Source organism: Equus caballus, chromosome X (genome assembly GCF_041296265.1).
Source record: "Equus caballus isolate H_3958 breed thoroughbred chromosome X, TB-T2T, whole genome shotgun sequence".
NCBI classification, from domain to species: domain Eukaryota; kingdom Metazoa; phylum Chordata; class Mammalia; order Perissodactyla; family Equidae; genus Equus; species Equus caballus.
In genome coordinates this window covers 137142846-137160197 of record NC_091715.1, presented here as the reverse complement: position 1 = coordinate 137160197, position 17352 = coordinate 137142846, and the positions used below count along the sequence as shown (strand labels likewise).

General features: G+C 44.1%; 1 long non-coding RNA gene and 10 other non-coding genes across 11 annotated transcripts in view; all 11 read left to right on the top strand.

Annotated features, from left to right (window-relative positions):
• Positions 1–192: 192 nt before the first annotated feature.
• MIR8908C-2 (microRNA mir-8908c-2) lies at positions 193–337 on the top strand. Its single transcript, NR_128213.1, has one exon. It is a non-coding gene; the product is annotated as a microRNA mir-8908c-2 (primary transcript).
• A 1839-nt stretch (positions 338–2176) lies between these two features.
• MIR8908M (microRNA mir-8908m) lies at positions 2177–2321 on the top strand. The gene has a single exon (NR_128209.1). It is a non-coding gene; the product is annotated as a microRNA mir-8908m (primary transcript).
• Positions 2322–2688: 367 nt separating this feature from the next.
• Positions 2689–2829, top strand: MIR8908B-5 (microRNA mir-8908b-5). Its single transcript, NR_128182.1, is given in 1 exon segment — positions 2689–2829. It is a non-coding gene; the product is annotated as a microRNA mir-8908b-5 (primary transcript).
• A 2256-nt stretch (positions 2830–5085) lies between these two features.
• MIR8908F-3 (microRNA mir-8908f-3) lies at positions 5086–5226 on the top strand. The gene is given in 1 exon segment (NR_128188.3): positions 5086–5226. It is a non-coding gene; the product is annotated as a microRNA mir-8908f-3 (primary transcript).
• A 376-nt stretch (positions 5227–5602) lies between these two features.
• Positions 5603–5739, top strand: MIR8908A-1 (microRNA mir-8908a-1). Its single transcript, NR_128202.1, has one exon. It is a non-coding gene; the product is annotated as a microRNA mir-8908a-1 (primary transcript).
• A 725-nt stretch (positions 5740–6464) lies between these two features.
• Positions 6465–6558, top strand: MIR8908K-2 (microRNA mir-8908k-2). Its single transcript, NR_128194.2, is given in 1 exon segment — positions 6465–6558. It is a non-coding gene; the product is annotated as a microRNA mir-8908k-2 (primary transcript).
• Positions 6559–6942: 384 nt separating this feature from the next.
• On the top strand, positions 6943–7087 carry MIR8908C-1 (microRNA mir-8908c-1). The gene has a single exon (NR_128178.1). It is a non-coding gene; the product is annotated as a microRNA mir-8908c-1 (primary transcript).
• Positions 7088–9510: 2423 nt separating this feature from the next.
• Positions 9511–9651, top strand: MIR8908B-3 (microRNA mir-8908b-3). The gene has a single exon (NR_128187.1). It is a non-coding gene; the product is annotated as a microRNA mir-8908b-3 (primary transcript).
• Positions 9652–10019: 368 nt separating this feature from the next.
• On the top strand, positions 10020–10159 carry MIR8908F-1 (microRNA mir-8908f-1). Its single transcript, NR_128206.2, has one exon. It is a non-coding gene; the product is annotated as a microRNA mir-8908f-1 (primary transcript).
• Positions 10160–10526: 367 nt separating this feature from the next.
• Positions 10527–10665, top strand: MIR8908D-2 (microRNA mir-8908d-2). Its single transcript, NR_128190.1, has one exon. It is a non-coding gene; the product is annotated as a microRNA mir-8908d-2 (primary transcript).
• A 148-nt stretch (positions 10666–10813) lies between these two features.
• LOC111771641 (uncharacterized) overlaps positions 10814–17352 on the top strand; it is a 53942-nt gene continuing 47403 nt past the window's right edge. Inside the window, exons 1-3 of the long non-coding RNA XR_002805559.2 lie at positions 10814–11027; positions 16008–16131; positions 17058–17168. This is a non-coding gene — a long non-coding RNA (uncharacterized lncRNA). The remainder of the gene's footprint in view (positions 11028–16007; positions 16132–17057; positions 17169–17352) is intronic.

Below are 17352 nucleotides of genomic sequence, written 5' to 3'. Positions count from 1 at the left end.
AGTGGAGGAAGCTTGTCCTCTCTCGATCCACATCTTCTTCCAGGTAAACATATAGCAGGTGGTCCGATCCCCACTGAGGAAGAGAATCAAGTTAAATGGCAGTGAAGATTTGCTAGGGTTGGGGAAATATTTTGTGTACAGTCAACATGTTGTGCTGGGAGAGAATGAAAGCTTCATCTGAGAGTGTGAGAAGGACTGGGCAGATCCTCCACCCTGAGCCATGCTGTATGCAGTGCCCTGCCCAGAAGGTACTTATCACTTAGCCTACGTGTAATTAGTACCTGTCCGGGTAGAGTAATGCTCAAGCAGACCATCATTTTTGGAGGCCTTCTGACCGGTGATGGAGATGGAGAAGCAGATGCACGTGTCCTTGAGTTGTGTGCCTTGAATTAAGGAATGCCCTGACAGCCACGTGGGTTTGATCTCAGGTGTCCTCAAAATGATTGGTTTCATCCATTCCTAACTATGTTAACTCATAGACATTGGAGGAAATTAAGTGTCTTCCCAATAGAAAGTAGGCACAAGCTTGTTCTCTCTGGGTCCTCATTATTATTCAAGGAAACCTAAAGTGGATGCGGTGACGACCCCTGAGAAAGGGAAGTAAGTTGGAGGGCATTGGGTCAACGTTTTGTAGGCTTATGGTGAATTCTTGGGAACAGTCATGAGGTGGTGGGGACGAAGAGGAAATCAACCTTTGAGAGTGCGAGGGGCATTGGGTTTGACCTGCACCTTGAGCTATGCTGTATTCAGTGCATTGCCCAGAATGGTGCTGATTATTTTGAATATGTGTAGTCGGTGCCTTCTAGGTAAAGTGATACTTGTCAAAAGCAATGTTTTGCTGACATCCATGTGGATCTAAGGCATCCTCAAGATGATTGCTGTGGTCCGTTCCTAACAACGTTTACTCCCATAAGTTAGAGAAGATGAAGATGATTTCTAATGGAAGAATAGAGAACTGGAGGAAGGTTTTTCTCTCTGCGTCCTCATAGTCATGCGGGTAAATAGAGAGTATTGAGTCTACCCCAAGGAGGAAAAGAATCAAATTGGATGGCAATGTGTCAGTGTTTTCCAGGATTATGGAAAGTCTTGTGTACAGTCAAAGTGATCTGAGGAGAGAGATAAAGCACCATTTGAGAGCGTGAGGTGGAATATTCAGGTCCTATCTATTTAGCCGTGATGTGTGTAGTGTCCTGCTGAGAAATGTACTGATCACTTAGACTACATGTATTTGGTGCCTTTCTGGGTAGAGTGGTGCTCAACAGGAACAACATTGGTGGCAGCCTGTACTAGTGATGGGAGTGGAGCTGTGGGTATCCTTGAGGTGGCCTGCCTTGCACTCAGGAGTGCCCTGACAGCCACCTGATCTCAGGCATCCTCAACATGATTTCAGTGGGCCATTTCTACCAGTGTGCTGTCACACAGGGTAGAGAAGATGAAAAGACTTCCTAAGAGAAGAAGAGGAAATAGGGACAAGCTTGTTCTTGGTGGATCCTCATGGTCATCTCGTACACTTAGAGCAGGTGAAGCGAATCTCATGACGCGAGGGTTGCAGTTGGAGGGCAGTGGGTTGTTGTTGTCTAGGGTTAGAGAAGCACATGGACGTAGTCATCGAGACCTGGTGGGGACAGAGGTGAGAGCCATATTTCAAAATCTGTGGGGAACGGGGCAGTTCCTCCACCTGAGCCATCCTTTGTGCAGGGCCTTACACATAAAGGTACGGATCACTAAGACTATTTGTGATTGTGCCTGTCTGGGTAGACTAACACTCAACGAGAACATCGTCTGAGGTTGCCTTCAGTCTGATGATAGGGATGAAATGCATGTTTCCTTGAGCTGCTGACCCACAATGCAAGAGGTTCCTTTCAGCTAACAGGATCTGATCTCAGTCATCTTCAATGATGTTTCAGTGGTCCTTTCATACGAGTGCACACACCAATGAGTTAGAGTAGAAGAAGGTACCTCCTAATAGAGACACAAGAGGAGGAAGCTTGTTCTCTCTGGGAACTCATAATTATCCATGTAAACAGAGAGGAGGTGAGGTGATCCCCACTAGGGAGGTTTCTAAGTTGGAGGCCAGTGGGTCATCATTGTCTGGGGTCACGGAAAAATCATGACTATAATCATGAGGATTTGATGGGGAAGGTTATGAAATGTAAATTTGCAAGTACAGGGAGATTTGGCCTCTTCTCCACCTTGAGACATTTGTGTGCAGGGCCCTGCCCAGAATGGTGCTGACTACGTAGATTAAGTGTAGTCAGTGCCATCTGGGTAGAGCGATGCTCAACATGAACAACGTTCGGGGTGTCTTTCAGAGCAGGTGTGGGAGTGGAGATTGAGGTGTTGTGGAGCTTCCTGCCTTGACCTCAGGAGGGCCCTGGCATCCACCTAGGACTCAGGCATCCTCAAGATGATTGCTGTGGTCTCTTCCTTATCCTGTGAACACCTACAGGTTAGAGAAGATGAAGATTATTCCTAATGGCATCATAGGAAACTAGAGGAAACGAGTCCTCTCTGCATCCATATGTTCATCCAGGTAAGCATAGAGCAGGTGAGCAGATCCCCACTAAGGAAGAGAATCAAATTGGATGGCAGTCAATCAGTATTTTCTAGGGTTATGGAAAAATGTTGTGTACAGTCGTCATGACATGGTGGGGAGACAACGAATGCTTCATCTGAGAGTGTGTGGAGGACTGGGCAGATCCTCCACCTTGAGCCATGCTGTGTGCAGTGCCCTACCCGGAAGGTACTGATCACTTAGCCTACATGTAATTAGTACCTGTCTGGGTAGAGTAATGCTCAACAAGAACAACATTTGTGGAGGCCTTCAGACTGGTGAATGGAGGGAGATGCATTTGTCCTTGAGTTTGTGCCTTGAACTCAGCAGGGCCCAGACAGCCACCTGGGTTGATCTCAGGCATGCTAGAGAGGATTGTTGTTGTCCTTTCTTAACTCTGTGAACACCTACAGGTTAGAGAGAGGAAGATTCTTCCTAATAGGAAAGAGGAGCAAGCTTGTTCTCTCCGTGTGTCCTCATAATTACCCAAGTACACGTAGAAGAGGTGAGGGGATCCCAAGTGAGAGAGGAGTGCAACTTGGAGGCAGTGGATGGGCACTGTCCAGGGCTATTGAAACGTCTTGTGTAAAGTCATCTTGATGTGGGGAGAGAGATGGAGCTCCATTGGAGAGGGCGAGTGGATTGGGCAGGTTCTCTCAATTTAGCCATGCTGTGTGCAGTGTCCTACTCAGAAAGGTGGTGATCGCTTAGACTACATGTAGTTGGTACCTTCCTGGGTGGACTGATGCTCAACAGGAAGAACCTGGGTGGTGGCTAGTAGCAGTGATGGAAGTGGAGCTGCAGGTATCCTTGAGCTGGCCTGTCTTGCAGTCAGCAGGGCCCTGGGAAGCCACCTGGATCTCAGGCATCCTCAAGATGATTTCAGTGGGTCATTCCTACCATCATGATCTCGTCCAGGTTAGAGAAGATGAAAAGAGTTCCTAATAGAAGATGAGAAAATAAGGGCAAGCTTCTTCTCTGTGGCTCCTCATGATTGTCTGGTAGATATAGAGCAGGTGAGGGGATTCTCACTGAGGGAGGGTTGCATTTGGAGGGCACTGGGTCTTTCTTGTATAGGGTTGTAGAGAAACTTGGGTACAGTCCTTGTGACAGTCTTGGGACAGAGATGAAAGGTACTTTTGACAATGTGAGGAGAACTGGGCAGATTCTCTACTTTGAGCCATTCTGTGTGCAGTGCCCTACCCAGTAAGGTACTGATCACTTACTTAGACTACATGTGATCAGTGCCTGTCTGGGTGGAGTAATGCTCTACAAGAACAACGTTTGGGAGGGTCTTCAGACTCCTCCTGGGAATGGAGATGGATGTGTCTGTAAGGTGCCTGCCTCCAACTCTCGGGGGCCGTGCAGCCACCATGGTTGGATCTCAGGTATCCGCAAGAGGATTTCCGTTTTCCATTCCCAGCAATGCAACGCCTGTGTGCTTGAGAGGATGAAGATGTCGGCTTAGATAAATGTAAATTTCGTATGTCTGTGCAAGGGTCCTTGTGAGGGTCCTCCAGCTTGAAGCCATGCTTCAAGCGCTGTCTGGCACAGCATGGTGCTCGTCATTCAGACTGCATTTCATTAGTACCTGTCTGGGACGAGTGATGCTCAACCACACAGTGTTGCTGGTGGCCTTTGTATTAGTAACGGTGGTGGAGATGGGTCCTTGAGCTGCCTAACTTGAACTCACTAGGGCAGTGGCTGCCAAATCAATCCCCTGAATCCAGGTTATGACTTCATTGGTCCTTTCATAATAATGGGAATGTTTAGGGCTTATGGTGGATACAGGTATTTCCTACGAGAAGAAGAGAGAATTAGTAGCAAGCTTGTTCCATCTGGGACCTGGTAATCATCCAAGTAAACACAGAGGAGGGGAGGTGATCCCCACATCAGGAGCATAGGAAGTTGGACGGCAGTGGGTCATCATTGTTTGAGGTTATGGAAAAATGTTGGGTACAGTCATCATGACATGGTGGGGAGACCACGAAAGCTTCATCTGAGAGTGTGAAGAGGACTGGGCAGATCCTCCACCTTGAGCCATGCTGTGTGTGGTGCCCTACCTGGAAGGTACTGATCACTTAGCCTATGTGTCATTAGTACCTGTCTGGGTAGAGTAACTCTCAACAAGAACAACATTTGTGGAGGCCTTCAGACTGCTGAATGGGATAGAGATGCATTTGTCCTTGAGTTGTGTGCTTTGCCCTCAGGAAGGACCTGACAGCCACCTGGGTTTGATCTCAGGCATCCTACAGAGGATGGCTGTCGTCATTTCCTAAATATGTGAACACTTTCAGGTTAGAGAAGACTAAGATTCTTTCTGATAGGAAAGAGGAGCAAGCCTGTTGTCTCTGGGTCCTTGTAATTGTCCCGGTAAATGTGGAGGAGGTGAGGTGATCCCCAGTGAGAGAGGAGTGCAGTTTGGAGGGCAGTGGGTGGGCACTGTCCCGGGTTATGGAAATATCTTGTGTGCAGTCATCATGATGTGAGGAGAGCATTGCGGGCTACATTGGAGAGGGTAAGTGGGATGGGGCAGGATCTACCACTTTAGCCGTGCTGTGTGCAGTGTCCTACTCAGAAAGGTACTGATCACTTAGAGGACAAGTAGTCACTGCCTTTCTGGGTAGAATGATGCTCAACAAGAACAACATTGATGGTGGCCTGTAGCAGTGACAGCAGTGGAGCTTCAGGTGTCCTTCAGCTAGCCTGCCTTGTAATCAGGGGAGTCCTGACAGCCACCTGGATCTCAGGCATCCTCAAGATGATTTCAGTGGGCCATTCCTACTAGTGTGCTCTCATAGAGGTTAGAGAAGATGGAAAAACCTTCCTAATGCAAGATGAGGAAGTAGGGACAAGCTTGCTCTGTTTGGATCCTCTTAGTCATCCGCTAAACATAGAGCAGGTGAGGGCATTCTCACTGTGGGAAGGTTGCTGTTGGAGGGCACTGGCTCTTCATTGTCTAGGGTTATAGAAAACCTTGGCTGCAGCTGCTGTGACATGCTTGGGACAGAGAGATGATAGGTACTTTTGAGGATGTGAGGAGAACTGGGCAGATACTCCACTTTGATCCATTCTGTGTGCAGTGCCCTACCCAGCAAGGTACTGATCGCTTAGACGAGGTATGATCAGTGCCTGTCTAGGTGGAGTAATGCTCAACAAGAACAACGTTTGGAAGCGTCATCAGAGTGGTGCTGGGGATGGAGATGGATGTGTCCGTAGGGTGCCTGCCTCCACCTCTGGGGGTCGTGCAGACGCCCTGGTTGGATCTCGGGTATCCACATGATGACTTCTGTGGTCCGTTCCTAACAATTTCAAACCCTGTATGATGGAGCAAATGAAGATACTGGCTTAGAGAAATGTAAGTTTCATATGACAGCACGAGTGGCATTGTGTCGATCCTCCACCTTGATGCCATACTTCAGGCTCTGTCCAGCCCAGAGTGGCGCTCCTCATTTCGACTATATGTAATTGGTACCAGTCTGGGATGGATGATGCTCAGCCAAATGACCTTTGTGGTGGCCTTTGTATGAGTGCTGGGTGAGCTGCCTAACTTGAACTCCCTAGGGCCATGGCTGCCAACTGAATCCCCTGCATCCACCATATGATTTCATTGCTCCATTAGTAATAATGTGAATTTTTAGAGGTCAGAGTAGATGAAGTTATTTCCTAGGAGAAGAAGAGAAAATAGGAGCAAGCTTGTTCTCTCTGGGATCTCGTAGTCGTCAAAGTACAGGCAGAGGTGACGTGATCCCCACGGAAGAAGCGTTGGAAGTTGCAGGGCTGTGGGTCAGCATTGTCTAAGGTTATGGAATAATCTTGGTTACAGTCACCATGATGTGGTTGGGAGAGGCACGAAACCTGCATCGGACAGCGCGAAGGGGACTGGGCTGTTCCTCCACCTTGAGCCATGCAGCGTGCAGTGCCCTACCCAGAATGGTGCCGAATACTAGTGTACATGTATTCGGCACCTTCTGGGTAGCGTAATGCTCAACACGAACGACGTTCCTATTGGCCTTATGACCAGTGTTTAGAGTGGAGCTTCAGGTGTTGTTGAGCTTCCTGCCTTGACCTCAGAAGGGCCTTGCATCCACCTGCATCACAGCCTTCCTCAGGATGATTGCTGTTTTCCGTTCCTAACGTTTTGAACACCTACAGGTTAGAAAAGATGAAGATTATTCCTCATAGCAGAATAGAAAAGTGGAGGAAGCTTGTCCTCTCTCGATCCACATCTTCTTCCAGGTAAACATGTAGCAGGTGGTCCGATCCCCACTGAGGAAGAGAATCAAGTTAAATGGCAGTGAAGATTTGCTAGGGTTGGGGAAATATTTTGTGTACAGTCAACATGTTGTGCTGGGAGAGAATGAAAGCTTCACCTGAGAGTGTGAGAAGGACTGGGCAGATCCTCCACCCTGAGCCATGCTGTATGCAGTGCCCTGCCCAGAAGGTACTTATCACTTAGCCTACGTGTAATTAGTACCTGTCCGGGTAGAGTAATGCTCAAGCAGACCATCAATTTTGGAGGCCTTCTGACCGGTGATGGAGATGGAGAAGCAGATGCACGTGTCCTTCAGTTGTGTGCCTTGAACTCAGGATGGCCCTGACAGCCACGTGGGTTTGATCACAGGTGTCCTCAAAATGATTGCTTTCATTCATTCCTAACAATGTTAACACCTAGAGGTGGGAGCAAATTAAGTGTCTTCCCAATAGAAAGTAGGCACAAGCTTGTTCTCTCTGGGTCCTCATTGTTATTCAGGGAAACCTAAAGCAGGTGTGGTGATGCCCACTCAGAACTGGAAGTAAGTTGGAGGGCATTGGGTCGACGCTTTCTAGGCTTATGGTAAATTCTTGGGAACAGTCATGATGTGGTGGGGACGAAGAGGAAATCAACCTTTGAGAGTGCGAGGGGCATTGGGTTTGACCTGCACCTTGAGCTATGCTGTATTCAATGCATTGCCCAGAATGGTGCTGATTATTTTGAATATGTGTAGTCGGTGCCTTCTAGATAGGGTGATGCTTGTTACAAGCAATGTTTTGCTGACTTGTATAGGTGATGGGAATAGAGCTTCAAGTGTTGTTGAGCCTCCTGCGTTGGCTTCAGGAAGGTCTTGGCATCAATGTAGATCTCAGGCATCCCCAAGATGATTGCTGTGGTCGATTGCTAAAAATGTGTACACCTGCAAGTTAGAGAAGATGAAGATGATTTCTAATAGAAGAATGGAGAACTGGAGGAAGGTTTTTCTTTCTGGGTCCTCATAGTCATTTGGGTAGAGAGCACTGAGCAGACCCCAAGCAGGAAGAGAATCAAATTGGAAGGCAGTGTGTCAGTGTTTTCCAGGATTATGAAAAGTCATGTGTACAGTCATCATGTTGTGATGAGAGAGACCAAGGCCACATTTGAATGTGTGAGGTGGATTATTCAGGTCCCAGCTATTTAGCCACGATGTGTGCAGTGTCCTACCCAGAAATGTACTGATCACCTAGACTACGTGTATTTGGTGCCTTTCTGGGTAGAGTGATGCTCAACAGGAACAACATTGGTGGCAGCCAGTACCAGTGATAGGAGTGGAGCTGTGGGTATCGTTGAGCTGGCCTGCCTTGCACTCAGGAGGGCCCTGACAGCCACCTGGATCTCAGGCATCCTCAAGATGATTTCAGTGGGCCATTCCTACCAGCGTGCTCTCGTACAGGTTAGAGAAGATGAAAAGACCTCCTACCAGAAGAAGAGAAAATAGGGGCAAGCTTGTTCTTTGTGGATCCTCATAATCCTCTTGTACATGTATAGCAGGTGAGGGGATTCTCACTGCGGGAGGGTTGCAGTTGGATGGCAGTGGGTCGTCATTGTCTAGGGTTAGAGACCCACGTGGACATAGTCATTGTGACCTGGTAGAGACAGAGGTGAGATCTATATTTCATAATGTGTGCGGAACGGGGCAGTTCCTCCACCTGAGCCATCCTTTGTGCAGGGCCTTACACATAAAGGTACGGATCACTAAGACTATTTGTGATTGTGCCTGTCTGGGTAGACTAACACTCAACCAGAACAACGTCTGAGGTTTCCTTCAGTCTGGTGATAGGGATGAAATGCATGTTTTCTTGAGCTGCTGACCCAGAGTACAAGAGGTCACTTTCAGCTAACTGGGTCTGATCTCGGTCATCTTCTAGATGATTTCCTGGCTCTGTTTATAACAGTGCACACACCTATGAGTTAGAGTAGAAGATGCCTCCTAATAGAAAGAGACAAAAGAGGAGCAAGCTTGTTCTCCCTGGGAATTCATAATTATCCATGTAAACAGAGAAGAGGTGAAGTGATCTCCACTAGGGAGGTTTGCAAGTTGGAGTGCAGTGGGTCAGTATTATCTAGGTTCATGGAAAAATCTGGACTACAATCACAAGGATTTCATGGGGAGGGTTATGAAATGTACATTTGCAACTGCAAGGGGGACTGTGCCCGTCCTCCACCTTGAGCCATTTTGTGTGCAGCGCCCTGCCCAGAATGGTTCCGATTACGTAGATTAAGTGTAGTCGGTGCCATCTGGGTAGAGCGATGCTCAACATGAACAACGTTCGGGGTGTCTTTCAGAGCAGGTGTGGGAGTGGAGATTGAGGTGTTGTGGAGCTTCCTGCCTTAACCCCAGGAGGGCGCTGGCATCCACCTAGGACTCAGGCATCCTCAAGATGATTGCTGTGGTATGTTCCTAATGTTGTGAACACCTACAGGTTAGAGAAGGTGAAGATTATTCCTAATAGCATCATAGGAAACTAGAGGAAACAAGTCCTCTCTGCATCCATATGTTCATCCAGGTAAGCATAGAGCAGGTGAGCAGATCCCCACTAAGGAAGAGAATCAAATTGGATGGCAGTCAATCAGTATTTTCTAGGGTTATGGAAAAATGTTGTGTACAGTCGTCATGACATGGTGGGGAGACAACGAATGCTTCATCTGAGAGTGTGTGGAGGACTGGGCAGATCCTCCACCTTGAGCCATGCTGTGTGCAGTGCCCTACCCGGAAGGTACTGATCACTTAGCCTACATGTAATTAGTACCTGTCTGGGTAGAGTAATGCTCAACAAGAACAACATTTGTGGAGGCCTTCAGACTGGTGAATGGAGGGAGATGCATTTGTCCTTGAGTTTGTGCCTTGAACTCAGCAGGGCCCAGACAGCCACCTGGGTTGATCTCAGGCATGCTAGAGAGGATTGTTGTCCTTTCTTAACTCTGTGAACACCTACAGGTTAAAGAGACGAAGATTCTTTCTACTAGGAAAGAGGAGCAGGCCTGTTGTCTTGGGTCCTTGTAATTGTCCCGGTAAACGTGGAAGAGGTGAGGTGATCCCCAGTGAGAGAAGAGTGCAGTTTGGAGGGCTGTGGGTGGGCACTGTCCAGGGTTATGGAAACATCTCATGTACAGTCATCATGATGTGGGGAGAGAGCTGCGGGCTACATTGGAGAGGGTAAGTGGGATGGGGCAGGATCTACCACTTTAGCCATGCTGTGTGCAGTGTCCTACTCAGAAAGGTACTGATCACTTAGAGGACATGTAGTCACTGCCTTTCTGGGTAGAATGATGCCCAACAAGAACAACATTGATGGTGGCCGGTAGCAGTGACAGGAGTGGAGCTTCAGGTATCCTTGAGCTGGCCTGCCTTGCAATCAGGGGAGTCCTGACAGCCACCTGGATCTCAGGCATCCTCAAGATGATTTCAGTGGGCCATTCCTACCAGCGTGCTCTCGTACAGGTTAGAGGAGATGGAAAGACTTTGTAATAGAAGAAGTAGGGACAAGCTTGCTCTGTGTGGCTCCTCTTAGTCATCTGCTAAACATAGAGCAGTTGAGGGGATTCTCACTATGGGAAGGTTGCTGTTGGAGGGCAATGGGTCTTCACTGTCTAGGGTTATAGAAAACCTTGGCTGCAGTCACTGTGACATGCTTGGGACACAGAGGTGAAAGGTACTTTTGAAGATGTGAGGAGAACTGGGCAGATACTCCATTTTGATCCATTCTGTGTGCAGTGCCCTACCCAGCAAGGTACTGATCACTTAGACGAGGTATGATCAGTGCCTGTCTGGGTGGAGTAATGCTCAACAAGAACAACATTTGGGAGGGTCTTCAGACTGGTGCTGGGGAAGGAGATGGATGTGTCTGTAAGGTGCCTGCCTCCAACTCTGGGGGGTCGTGCAGCCTCCCTGGTTGGATCTCAGGTATCGAAATGATGATTTCTCTGGTCAATTTCTAATAATATCAACCCTGTGTTTGTCCAAGCTGATGAAGATACTGGCTTAGAGAAACGTAAATTTCATATGACAGCACGAAGGGCATTGTGGCGATCCTCCGGCTTGAAGCCATGCTTCATGCAATCTCCAGCCCACAGTGGCGCTCCTCATTACGACTACATGGAATTGTTACCAGTCTGGGACGAGTGATGCTAAGCCAAACGACGTTTGTGGCGGGCTTTGTATGAGTGCTGAGGTTGGAGGTGGGTCCTTGAGCTGCCTAACTTGAACTCACTAGGGCCATGGCTGCCAACTGAATCCCCTGCATCCACCATATCATTTCATTGCTACACTCGTAATAATGTGAATGTTTAGATGTCAGAGTAGATGAAGTTATTTCCTAGGAGAAGAAGAGAAAATAGGAGCAAGCTTGTTCCCTCTTGGATCTCGTGATCATCCAGTAACCCTGGATATGGTGAGAGGATTCTCACTAATGGAGGGTTGCGAGTCAGAAGGTAGTGAGTTGTCATTTTCTATGGTTATCTAAACATCTTGGGTACAATCATCATGATGTGGAGAGGAGAGAGATGGAATCTACATTTGAGAATGCATGTAGGACTGGGCAGCTTGTCCACCTTGATCCATGCTGTGCGTTGTGCCCTGCCTGAAGGATGCCGATTACTTAGACTAGGTTTAATTGGTGTCTTCTTGGTTGAGTGATGATCATTAAGAAAAACTGTTGTCGTAGCCCTAGGACCAGTAATTGCGGTGGAGGTGCAACAGTCCTTGAGCTTCCCTTCTTGAACCCACCTGGATCTCACTCATCCTCAAGACCTTTAGGGTCTAACTATGCCATGGGCCAATGAGGGTTATCCCAATTGATATCAGAATGCATTCTCATAATGTATCTTGCTCAGCCTCTAAATACCGAGTAAAGGAAACAATCTTGGTTTTGGGTTTTGTGGGAGAAATTTGCAAGTTTCTTCATTGATACCTGGAAAAGATGTGATAGGTTTATATGTAACCATCATATTTTTAGATTTTATTGATATGTTTTATAATTTTGTATATTTATCGTTTTTTCTGATAAGTGGTTTTCTTGTGAACATGCCTTCTAATTTTTTTCTATTTTTCACCCGTCCATTTTACTCTTGACACTAATTGCTGTTCTAGTTGTATGTGGTTCTGAAATTGTTTTCAGTGAAATTTTATTTCACGTAATCTCTCTCTGAATGCTTTAAGTAATTAGCAATCTTGAAGTTTTCTCTTGCAAAGGTTTATTTTATTCAGAGATCTAAGCTCTAAAATAATGATTTGAAATGGCTTTGTGTCCTCATCCAGGTTTGCTATGAGCTCTTCGTAAAACAGTAATTTCTAGAGAAATTTAGGTATGAGTAATCGATAGTTTAACTAATGTTAATAATCAGATATATGTTTTTTATTAAGAGAAATGTTTTCGTTATGGTCAAATAAGAAAATATATATGAGAAAAATCTGCATGAAATTCTGAATTCTATTACCTCATTGCTGAATATGCGTGTTCCCTTTATAGCCACCGTCTTGAGGGTGTCTTGGTTGCTTGCTTATGTCCAAACTTATCAAGCTGTATGCACTAACCGGGTGCAGTTTTTGGTATATCAATTATACCTCAATAAAGCTGTTAAAAAAAGAAAGAAAAACAAAGTATATTACCTCCTAAATAAGCATTCCTTCAGCAAGTGAATTATGATTACTACTGCCATCACCCCTGCTGCTGCTCCTCTGAGTTTAACTAGTACTGATCCTACTCCTGCTCTGTTTATTTGGAGCACAGACAACACTTTACGTGGTCACCTTTTAACAGGGTGGTATCCCTGGCAATATTCATGGCTATAGGACCTGGCTATATCACATATGACATAACTTTTTTAAGAAATAATGTTGTTCTGTTGATACATATGGATATTTTAAAATTCTCAGCAAGTTGAGTAAAATGAGGAAATGATTTTGATAATTTAATAATACCGTGTAAGGATCATGCTCTTCTAGAACACATATTTCGCCAATTCCGTATGCTTGGTGTTCATCACACAGCTATATTTTTCATGTTACACGAAAGATGTAGATACCCATGTTTAACTGTAATTTCCAGGGCATAATGGTTCATTTCTGTTTCATATATTTATTGATATATATATATATATTTAATTTGCTTATTCTTTAGAACACTTCATTTATATTCATGCCTGGATAGATTCATTTTCATTCAATTCAAGCCTTGAAGACTGAGGGAACACATTGTGGAGGGTATAGGTTAATGGCTACAAATGACAAAAAATTTTGATTTTTTCAGCCACAATTTCAAATTATACAGTAGGGCTTTATCCATGCCTCTGTTGCTTTGAACTCAGCTTCTCTTCTTCATCCATGTTGACACTCTTCAGATGATTGCATTTTATATTGATATGCATTTTGGTTCCTGCTATTGTTATCACTCAATTATTATCTTCTTTGTTTAGGTCACTCTTGAGTTTCACCAGGTTAGACCTGATTGCACTGCTGATTTTAAAGTTGTAAAAGAAGCAACATTTTGTTTGTACTACCTGGAGTAAGGTTGCTTCCAGTTGATGCAGTTCCTTTTCCTTGCCACTGGGACCCAAGACACCTGGAGAACTCTAGCATGAATGATGGGCAGGGGCAGAGTAAAATTGCTTTTCACTTAAATGCAGGATTTCTTTGTTTACGTGTGAGGAATTTGCTTTGATAGTGGTGGAAATTAATGATATGAGAATATAGTCATTGATGTGTCTTTCACTAGGTTACAGAAACATTTAGAATATATCTCCTCACCTTTAACACCAATTCTATAATTAATAACAATTTTTATGATGAAGTGTGTTGAGGATGAATTTAACATGTGAATGAAATCTAAGCACCCGGATTGGCAGGTAAGTTAGCATTAAGCCAGTGTTAAAGATGGTCGTTATTAGTGTTTAATAATTATGGCTGTCTTAACATTAAAATTTATGACCGTTTTCTTACAGATAGGAAGCACTGGTGAGAGTAAAGTTAAGAGACTTGGTTATTTCCCCCATAGAAAGAGAGTTGAATATTCATGTTGGAGTTTTTTGTATTATTTTTTCATGATAAAAATATTTTTGTCTCACAGTGACCAGAGAATCAAAGAGATATATGTGGATAGATCTGCATATTCCACATTTACATTTTAATAGTGTTTACTTTGTTAAACCTTAATGTTCAAATCCATTTTCTCCTTTTGAACAAACATATACTGTGGTGTTTAACTTTGTGTGTCATCTTGGCCAGGCTGTGGTACCCAAATTTGGTCAAACACGAGTATAGATGTTGCTGTGAATTAGGATTCAAATCAGTAGACTTTAAGTAAGGCAGATTACCCTCTATAGTGTGGGTGAGCCACATCCAAACAGTTGAAGGCCAGGTCCCCCAAGGGAGAGGAGATTCTGCCTCCAGACTGCCACAGGGACTCGAGATGCAACATCAGCTCTTCCCTGGGTCTCCACTCTGCCAGGCTGCTCTGCAGATTTCAGACTTACCAGCCCAAACAATCACGTGAGCCAATTCCTTCAAATAAATCTCTTTTTCTCTCACTCTCCTCTTTATGTTTGTGTGTGTAAATCTGATTGGTCCTGTTTCTCTGGAGAACCCTAATACATATTCCATGTCATCTTAAAAGAAGCTGACAAGGGGCCAGCCCATTGGTGTAGTGGTTAAGTTCACACACACTGCTTCGGTGGCCAGGGGTTCGTGGGTTTGGATCCCAGGCCAAGCCTACACACCACTTGTCAAGCCATGCTATGGTGGTGTCCCATATACAAAATAGAGGAAGATTGACACAGCTGATAGTTCAGGGAAAATCTTCCTCAAGCAAAAAGAGGAAGATTGGCAACAGATATTAGCTCAGGGCCAGTCTTCCTCACCCCCTCCCAAAACAAGAAAGAAAAAGAAAAGAAACTGACATGTATTTCTGTGAGTATGTGTAATGTGGCTTCATTTTTCAACAGATGGGATTATGCCCTGAGCTTTGTGTAATATGGTGAAACCATGAGTGTGAAAAAGACTGATATCCTACTACATCAAATGCTTTTTCTGGTTAAAGTTTAAAATGTAACTATTTCATGGTATCAACTTTAAGGTTAGTGATAGAAACTAAGGATGCAATTTTTTTAACCTTTTACATGTTTTCCCTTATGCTGCAACAACACACAATTCTTTTATAGCAAAGTCTCTGTGAGTTATTTGGGCAATAACTCCATATGTTGATTACTTTCTTTAATTTTGATATTACCATGTAGGATCTGGTTTGTGAAATGATCCTCCTCATTCTTCATTTTTGAGGATTTCTGGGATAATCTGATTCATTTATATATAGGCATTAAAAAATAGCATTACTTTGTCAAATTTCCCTGAATGTAACATTTAACTTTCTGACATTGCTTTTGCAATGAGGGACTTTGGGCAAAATGAAAATCTTTACAAAGTAGAACTTGCTCATCTGATGTGAGTATGTGCTATACAGATTTTGTTTTCTTCAGGAAAGTCATGCTGTGGTCTTCATAGATAGGTAGAATGAATGTTATAGGTTTATTCCTAGCATTTCTATTTCTATTTCTTTTTGTGTTGATTATATTCTTATCCCCATCATTTGTGCTGACTGATTATTGGTGGTGGACAGTTAACATGCCTACTTTTGCCAACTCAACTTACATCTCTATCATTTTGTATCATTTTTAGCCCACTTTAGTTGGAGAATTGCATTTAAAGGTTTTATGAAGTAGAATTAAATAAACCTTCTAAACACGTAGACCTTTTATCAACTGCTTTACCATAGAGTAGCAAAATAGGTGGATAGCACCTTAATTGTTAACTTTTTAAATCACATCTTCCTAAGTCTTTCTCAGACTTTCTTTTATACTGATTCATTTTTACTCTGAGAACTTGGTGGTAACATCTGGATTTTTGAAGGACTTGGCTTCCAGTACATCCTGTGTCATCACTGTGTCCTCCTGAGTCACTGCCCTCTGGAGACTTTTTGGTATGAAAAACAGGACACTGTAGTGTATGGGTTACTTTTATCTCGTCAGAGGAATTCCTGAAAGAAGCTCTTTTTTGGTAGTCTGGTAAGTTTGCAAATAGAAAAGCAATACATCCTAATTAAATGGGTTTTGGCACATATGGATCTAATCTTTTGATGATATTGTTTTTGCTTCTGTGTTTCTTTTCAGGTTCCAAAAGTATTTTCAGATGTTGCCTCATGACAAATCAGGGCTGTAGAGTTACTAAAAGTTTATTCAGTTCTGGGTTGTGAGTGTCTAACCACAGAAATGTTTCATGTACCTTGTCTCCCAGGTATGTAATCATTCATCAAATGATCATTATTACAATTACAACTACTCTACTAATATAACCATACCTAGTACTAGTATGACTGACTTTACATGTATTGCTAAGATGAAGTTCAATTTTTACCTTCAAACTGATAGGAAATCTACCTGTTAAATAAATAAATATAGATATATTTGAAAGTATATGCTTACAAGAATGGGATCCTGCTATACACCTTCTATTGAGTACACCATGGATATCTCCACAGCTGAACAGAAGTTTTAAAGTTGGTTTTAGATTCCTACTCTTGAACCAATGCAGAATGTGTGATGGTAAGGGCAATGAAGTGAGGATTTTATTTAATTATTTTCCTTCTCAAATAAGGAATTAACTAAGCAGTATTTCTACCAGTGAGTTATGATTCTTAGAACCTATTCCATACCTTTTCAATTATTGTAGCTTTAACATAGGCAATGAATTTCTTTCTTCCCTTTTTTTAGGTAAACACTCTTCAAAGCTTTTTACTCATTCATTCCAGTTCTCAGGGCCAACTCTATTAGCACACACTAGTATCTCTGCACATCATAGATGAGACCTGAGACTTAGGTTACTTGTGCAAGGCCAGGCAGCCAGTGCAAGGTGAAGCCTTAACAGTCCTCAATATTGTTGCTCCATTGCTATCATTACCTCACTGGAGTTCTGATGAGTGCCCTTGGCGAGGGGGGCCTGTTGCTGACATGTGCAGCCCCACCTCCAGGTCACTGAGCATCCTCTGAGGCCAGGGCCTCACGTGGGGTTTTGGGGGCTGAGAAGACCATGAGGCCCCGCCAGCCGGGATGGAAGGATGGAGGGAAGGGTCCTTCAGGCAGAGCAGAAGGGGAGGTCCCTTGGGCATCCAGAAACCTTGTCAAAACCTTTCTTTGAGTTAAATCTTAATTCTTTTCTTCCAGAAGTGTTGGAAATAGGATCTAGAAGCCTGAAGTGAGACATATGGCCATCTGGCCAGTGCTGCCACCATTAAGAAGCCAAACAGCCTCTCAGATAATGAATTGCAATATCTTGTATATTTGTTTTTTATCTATTTACAATTTTCTGAACTACTTTATCATTTTTCAAAAATTTTCAATTGATTCTCTGGGTTGATTACGATAATATTGTCTGTGGGTTTTATGTATTGATTTTCTACATTGACTTTTTAAACAATGTTTTCTCAGCCTAACTAGACAAAATCAGTAAAACTGAACA